Here is a 7,228-nt window from a genome sequence, read left to right as displayed (position 1 = left end):
TTCTAAAAATATCCCAGCTAAGTCCAGTAATTGCAATTATCTCTAGCCCGATTGAAATAATAAGGTCGTACAACTGAAAAAATCTGTTTCAAATGAACTTACGTAAAGTAGTTTTCCTAGTTCCATCCGAAGGCTATTGAATTTTTAAGAAGGAACTGCAGGTTCCACTTCAGACCGTCCAAAAGGCTCATCTTTAATTTTCTTATGAATACTCACTTATTAACAGCGTATCAGAATAAAGGACTTATAAGATAAGCTCCTATTGTCGCGCCAACAAACATAATTGATTGCGATATATCAAACTCAATAACAAAAAAGATTTTTTCGCATTTTTTTTCTTAAGAGTTCCAAAAAGATGCTGGTTCAATTTTATTTTTTGTTCTCTATGCTAACTGTGCCGTTAGTTATGGACAGAATCGGCAGGGAACTTAGTCAATAGTAAACTAAGATAAATTTTGTCATGATATCTTGATTCAAATTTACGAACGAATGTTGTGGCTTAGTTTGCATTGACCCTACTAATAAGACGATTAAGGGAAAAAACTATATGTAATTAATATCACGCGACTCTTTAATCAGTTTCTTGCAGGTGTTTATGCAACCACAGTAAATTAAGACGTGAGTAAACGGCCGCGCTTAGTCTCAATAACTCTACTATTTGTAAAAACCGCTAGAGTTCGACAAGCGGTCAATCAACCCAGTTCACGCTCACAAAAAGCAATCGTTGTTCATTAGCTCTTATAAGAGAGCTAGTTTCAAAGAATAAATCCACTGGGCTTCTCCTATGCACGTTGGCGGCTTCAATAATTATCACCATAAGTTATTGATGATAACCGGGGACCATGGCTGCCTGGGATTTAACAATTTAAACCGAAGAATACAACAAAAGTTGAAGGAAGAAACCGCTCATTAAATGGTTATCGAATTTCTTTCTCTGAAACCATTTTATCTAGTAACCAGTTATTTTAAAAGTACTAATTTCAGAATCGTAAAAAAATTTTTTTGCATTAGTTATCCTGATTATTAACGTTTTTTAACCAACTTACACAAGGGAGAGTTTAATTTCGGTTGAATTTTTATTTTAAATGATTGTTTAGAACTCTGTCATTTATAAACCGATTTTAAAAAATATATTTTGTTTAAAGTGGTATATTTCCCGTGTGATCCTATTTTTATCATGTCAGGATCTGTTCAAGGGATCCTGGAGAAATCGAGGTTACCCCTTCAAATATTGTAAGGACACCTATAAAATTTCAAAAATGACAATACTCGTCACAATAAACCTGCTGATGGTGAAGTGCCGGGAGAACTCCTCAACCATTAAAGTCCCAGGTTCGGAAAAATAAACGTTTTGTTAAAGGTTATGAGCAGTTGACATTTGGCTATTAAAACAAAGGTAATTGCAACTCTAGCCATTAAAAAGCGTGAAAAAAATTATTTAACCCAAAAAAAACGACTTTGTTGTACAACTAAAAAGCAAAAAATTCATATTTTCTACTATATTATATTTTTATTTACTAATGTCGTGGGAATCTTGCTTTTCTGGGATACAAAGTCTATATTATTCTCCGATCATCAACTAATTGCATGCCAAAAACCAAGTTGACCGGTGGGGCTTGGATTAGGCGTAAAGGAAGGTATTGGATAGAAGCAGGCGTTACTTTGCGGAAATCCATGATACTCGTTTGTTATGAAAATTGAGCATTGTAAGGTCGACATCTCCTGAGGATGCTCCGGTTTCGGAGCGAAACGCACGTAGATGGTATATCGCCGAAGATTTGTTTGGTGTGGAGTATAAGGGTTGAAGTGATTATAAATTACACCATACATATTCTCCTGCTTTTCACGGACTATAGCAAATTAAGCTTAATTTTCATAATATACTAGCGTACCCAGCCCGCTTCGCCGGGCTAGATTTTGTTTTAGTTTATTTATTAAGTCTCATAATATATTAAATTATTTATTTCTCTCCGTATTCATTCTCTTCTATTCTCTTCTCAAGCGGATGGAGATCATTATCTACACACTTGTACACCTAACAATAGAATATCATCATAGTAAATAAAAGCTGTATTTGACAGTTCAAAAATAGGAGTGCTCCGATCGTCGCCAAACTTTACAGGATTATTCGCCAAGTCAATCCAGAGATTCCCTGAAAGTTTCATTGAAATCGGCCCAGCCGTTTCGGAGCCTATACGGAAAATAAGCACACACTCTCTCTTTTATATATATAGAAGATAGAAGATGTAAAGGAAGATACAAATTTCACGTTTATAATATCAGACAATATGGATGAGTATTTTGATCCGTCAACGTCCTTTCTGAAAATATCTGTCAGAATTTTTGATGTAAGTAATAAAAGCAGCAAGTACCCGCACAATAAGTCGACCCAGTTTTTTGGTGGCCGTCACAAACCCCGCTAAGGAACTGAAAGACAGACATTGTTAATGCTCTTTTACAAATACCCACTTCCACTACTTTTCAGGCCTTTGTACAGAGATTCTTGAACTTTTTCCCTCACAATGGAATTGGCACGGCCGTTAACCATTAATTAAGTACTACTTTAAGAACTATTTTCCGCGTAGAATGAAGACATTAAAGATACGTTTTTAGAATTCTCTAAAGGAATTCAGTAAGCGAATGATGAAAGTGGTTAAATGAAGTTAACCACTTAACAGATTATAAGAAAATAGAGAAGACAAATCCGCATGTATATTATCCCTATTTGAGTTGCCTATATTATTTGCATAATATAAAAACACAGATTACATACTTTTGGGGGCAAACAAAATGCAGTTCTTGGCCGATACGAGATGTCGAGAGAGGTCGGCTGAAAATCAGCGCTGTAACAGTGATTACAAACAGTATCGTATAGCAGTAGTTTACTGCTACAGCATAACAATACTCTGTTTGGAAGAAACAACACCACTTATATGTTAACGTGGGACAGTGTTATGTCACTGCCTATATAGCATTGTTTTTATTAGTTTTTAGTTTATTTAATTTTAATTTTATTTAGTTACCTATGCTTAGAACTTTTTTTTTATATTCCCCTTGATATGTTTTTGTGTTGAGTGTACTTTATATTTTTCTAGGTGTCGTTTCGGTACAAAACAATTTAACGTATTGGATAACGCCCTTTACACCTGAACAGAACAACTCTGCATGGCATCAGAAAAAAGCATGACGGTATTTCTTCCCCGGTCGAGCTCTGTGAAAAAAACTACTAGTACAAAAATGTTTTATTCATGAAGGCCTTATCACAGGCACTTATGAAGCGTTCGTACAAATAATATGTTACCTGATGGTGATTACTAGATTCATAAATTTAAAAGTAAAGCTACGAGGGTTCCAAACGCGCCCTGGTCTAAGAAGAGCCCACAACAAACTTAGCCGGGTTTGTAGATGCGCTCTCATACCATGAGACTAGATGGCATGTAAATAAGGATGGAATATCAACAAATGGCCGTGCCTGATCCGTTAGTTTTGGAGCTTATCCAATAAAACCTTTAATAGTTTAGCGCTTAAAAGATTAATAGCCCGAGCAATTTGAGCTGGCGGATCGAACCCCTGAATAATGCCTGAATTAGTTGTAATTTGCTTCTACCCACAGTTCTCAGGCGATTAAGTTCAATGAAACTTGTTTACTCAAGTAGGAACATTGAGCTGAAAAACTTTGTTTAAGTAGATCGCAACATTTATAAAAAAAAAATTGGTAATGTTTTTTTTATCGTAACAATTGCGGACTAAGCAGATGGCCAAACTGATGATCAGTGTAAAACCATCGCCTGTAAACAGTGCAACACTTCGCAGGGCTTGCAAGGAACATGTCCTTCAAATTCCCGCCCTGTCTCCATCAACTAGCTCGATTCCGACAACTGGAAAATGTTTGTGTGATGAATGTGAATATTTTTCAGTGGATGGGTGTTTATCTAAATATAACTAGCGGACCCTCGCGGCTTCGTCCGCGTATGAGTCAAGCGAGAAATTAGAATAGATGTGATGCTAACATCATAATCATCGTGGCTATGTACCTAATAATATTTTACGTGGTATTCTAAGTTAGTAAGTTGTCATTATTTTAGTTGATACATACATACATACATACAACCATACATCCATACATCCACCCTCACAAACTTTCGCATTTATAATCATAAGTAATATGGTACGCTTGTATTCGATCGTTGTCCCATATGCCTGCCATACTTGCTGTTATTTGTGAAGAGTTATGGCCTTTATCTCCCACAATATTAATCAAATCTTCATTAAAATGAGACACTACATGTTTTATAGTACACACTTTAAAATAAAAACATAATTCTTAAAATCGGTTTAAATTTAACGGAGCTATGAAGTAAAATTGATAAAATTTTTCATCCCGTTTCCAGGAGGAAACTTATTGTTTATCGGGATAAAAGATATTCTATTTATATGTTGACCCGGAATATCAGCTACAACTATACCAAATGCTATTTAAATCCGTTCAGTAGTTTTCGCGTGATGCCCGGACAGACAGACCGGCAGACAGACAGACAGACAGACAATATACGTATAGATGAGTATTTAAGAATATTATTCATTAAAATAAATTTAGCAGCTTATCGCGAGCTTGTTGGCGTGCCTTGGAATGGGGCTCTGTCGGGAAGATTTTGAACCCTAAAGCTCGAAGAAACGAAGGGATCGTCGGCCTTAGGGTGCCTCATGCGAGGCTGAACCTCGAATGAGGCGACGATTGGAGTGAAAGGGTTTCGTCTGGATGACGTTAGAAGTTGGGGACCACTTCTATGCCAGCAAAGACGCTGTGCGGAGGTAAATTGTGTGTGCTTATAGCGAGCAATGTCAGTAGTAATCTGATCGTCAGAGTCGTGAAGGAATTACACGGTGTGATCACCATCTCTGTTCAGCTGTTACTGCGCCGTCCACGCCAATTAATTTGCATTCCGATCGACTCACTGATTATTTAACAACTGCTGAAAAAATATGCAACAGCAGTAAATTCTGAATTTAGTGTAACTTTTTTAAACGATACCAAAACTAGTGGTCTTAGTTTCATAACTAGTATTAGGGCTCGGAAACCGCAAATAACGGGTTCAAGTCAAAACCATTTCTGTTATTGTTTCGGTTTCAGATGAAGATATTTCAATTTGATTTGAAATAAATTAATGCTTTGTAAAAAAAAACAAAAGTTTGGACTTTATTCAGTTATAGCTTAGACGGCTTAGTAAAGCTAATTATACGGTCCGATCGCCGTGTCCGTTCATCTGTTACTGCGGCTGCGGTACGCGCTAGTTAATTAGCATCCCGATTGACTCACTGATTTATTTAACATCCGCCGAACCAGCTTTTTGGTTTGGACTTAAAAATGCAGCTCGAATAAAATGCTTGCAACTCTATATTCTTCTTTACTCCATTTATCACCTGCTAATGCATAAAGCTAACACTGATAATACACTGATGAGTAAAGTTTATTTGTAATATAGTACCAGCAGTAAACGGTAGATATTGAATTAAGAAAACATTTTGTTTATAAAAATAGAAACAAAATGGTGGGTCCCCCTGGTTAAACCAAATGTTTTTTTTTGCGGTGATAGCCTGGTGGGTAAGGCTTCGGATTTATTTTTGTGGAGACCAACTTCGAGCCCCGGCATGCACCACATACTTTTCTGAGTAATGTGCGATTTTTATTTGAGCTAGTCAAGGGCTAACCTGTAGTGGAATACAATAAATTTAAAAATAAAAAAGCAATTAATACCCGCTCTTAGAGGCGTCCAGCAGTAATATATTAAAAGGATGATGTCACTTATTAAAGAATATTAGATAAAGCCTGAGAACCCCCGATACATCAACTGTTTAAAGAACTTTCTGAGGCATGGAGCTAATATCACTCCGAGCTGTACTGAGAATTACTTAACAGAATAATCCACTACTTAACAATTAGATGACCTACCCAGGAATCTATCAGAACCCATGATCCGTAGTAGATATATGCTAAGTTCACAAGATAGACACGAATATTAATATGTTTTATTTAGGTAAAGCTAGTTGCTATAATTCATTGTCAGCAAATTGTCAAGAGAAAGCTTACCGCGGTTGTGGCTTCCACCTGAGCGCAGTCAAGCAATGCGACAGAGCTACCACAAATAGTTGAATAGGTCAAAATCATTCTTGAAGGGAATACGCTCTTTAAGCAATATAGAATATCATCATTTTTCTGGCAATATACATACAAAGTAAATAAAATTTCGTTTCTACAAACTGGGGCCCGCAATTTTTTCGTTAAATCTCGAGGAAACGGTTCCTGAGTGCTGTTTGGGGATAAAAGGTATACTTTAGACGTTTACATTACAAAAGCTCAGTGCCGAACATCAAGATGCTGTTTATTGTGTCAAATGTGTGACGTATGTATGTACGTAGGTAGCAAACAAAAAACAATCAAACTGGCAGATAATCAAACTGATAAATTTATAATTTTTTTTTTGGAATTTTGATTTTGAGAACCATATTTTAATTGTTTTCATCTTGACTTTACTGTGGCTTATTTTAAACGGTCTGCCCACCGAAAGGGACGTCTAAGAACGCTGCGTTATTCAATACGTGGTCGCCACTCAATTTTCTTTAAAGCTCAAAGTCCATCGACTTCCGATTCCCTGCTCATCATCATCAAACCATAACCAGCCCACTACAGGGCACGGGTCCGCTCTTAGAATGAGAAGGGTTTAGGCACTTGGCCGGCGTGGTACCAAGTGCGGATTGGTGGACTTCACACACCCTTGAGAATGAAGAACTCTCAAACATTCAGGTTTCCTCACGATGTTTTCCTTCACCGTTTACAGCAAGTAAAATTTAAATTTCTTAAATTAATAACGCACATAACTCCGAAAAGTCAGTCTACGCGGGGCTCAACCTGCGGGGCTACGCGAAAGGAAAACCGAAGCCTTACCGGCTGTACTAGGCTGTCTTGACTTTTGCTCATTGGAATTTATTTACAGCGGTGTGCGAATAGACCTGCAGTCCCTTTTTAATGGGTAACCATTAAAAAATCCTTTGCAGTTTTTCAATTTCTTCGTCTGTCGTCCCATATAGTACAATCAGCGCTCGGTGCACGTTCCCAGTCGGGGTAATATTAGGTTCGCTCGCCTCAAACACGCTAGGTACATTGCGTCACGCGAGGCCCGCATTACACCGAAGAGATTTCATTCCCACTCCAAAATCACTTGGTATCCGA

Source organism: Pararge aegeria, chromosome 9 (assembly GCF_905163445.1).
Source record: "Pararge aegeria chromosome 9, ilParAegt1.1, whole genome shotgun sequence".
Taxonomy (NCBI): domain Eukaryota; kingdom Metazoa; phylum Arthropoda; class Insecta; order Lepidoptera; family Nymphalidae; genus Pararge; species Pararge aegeria.
This window is presented reverse-complemented; position numbering follows the sequence as displayed.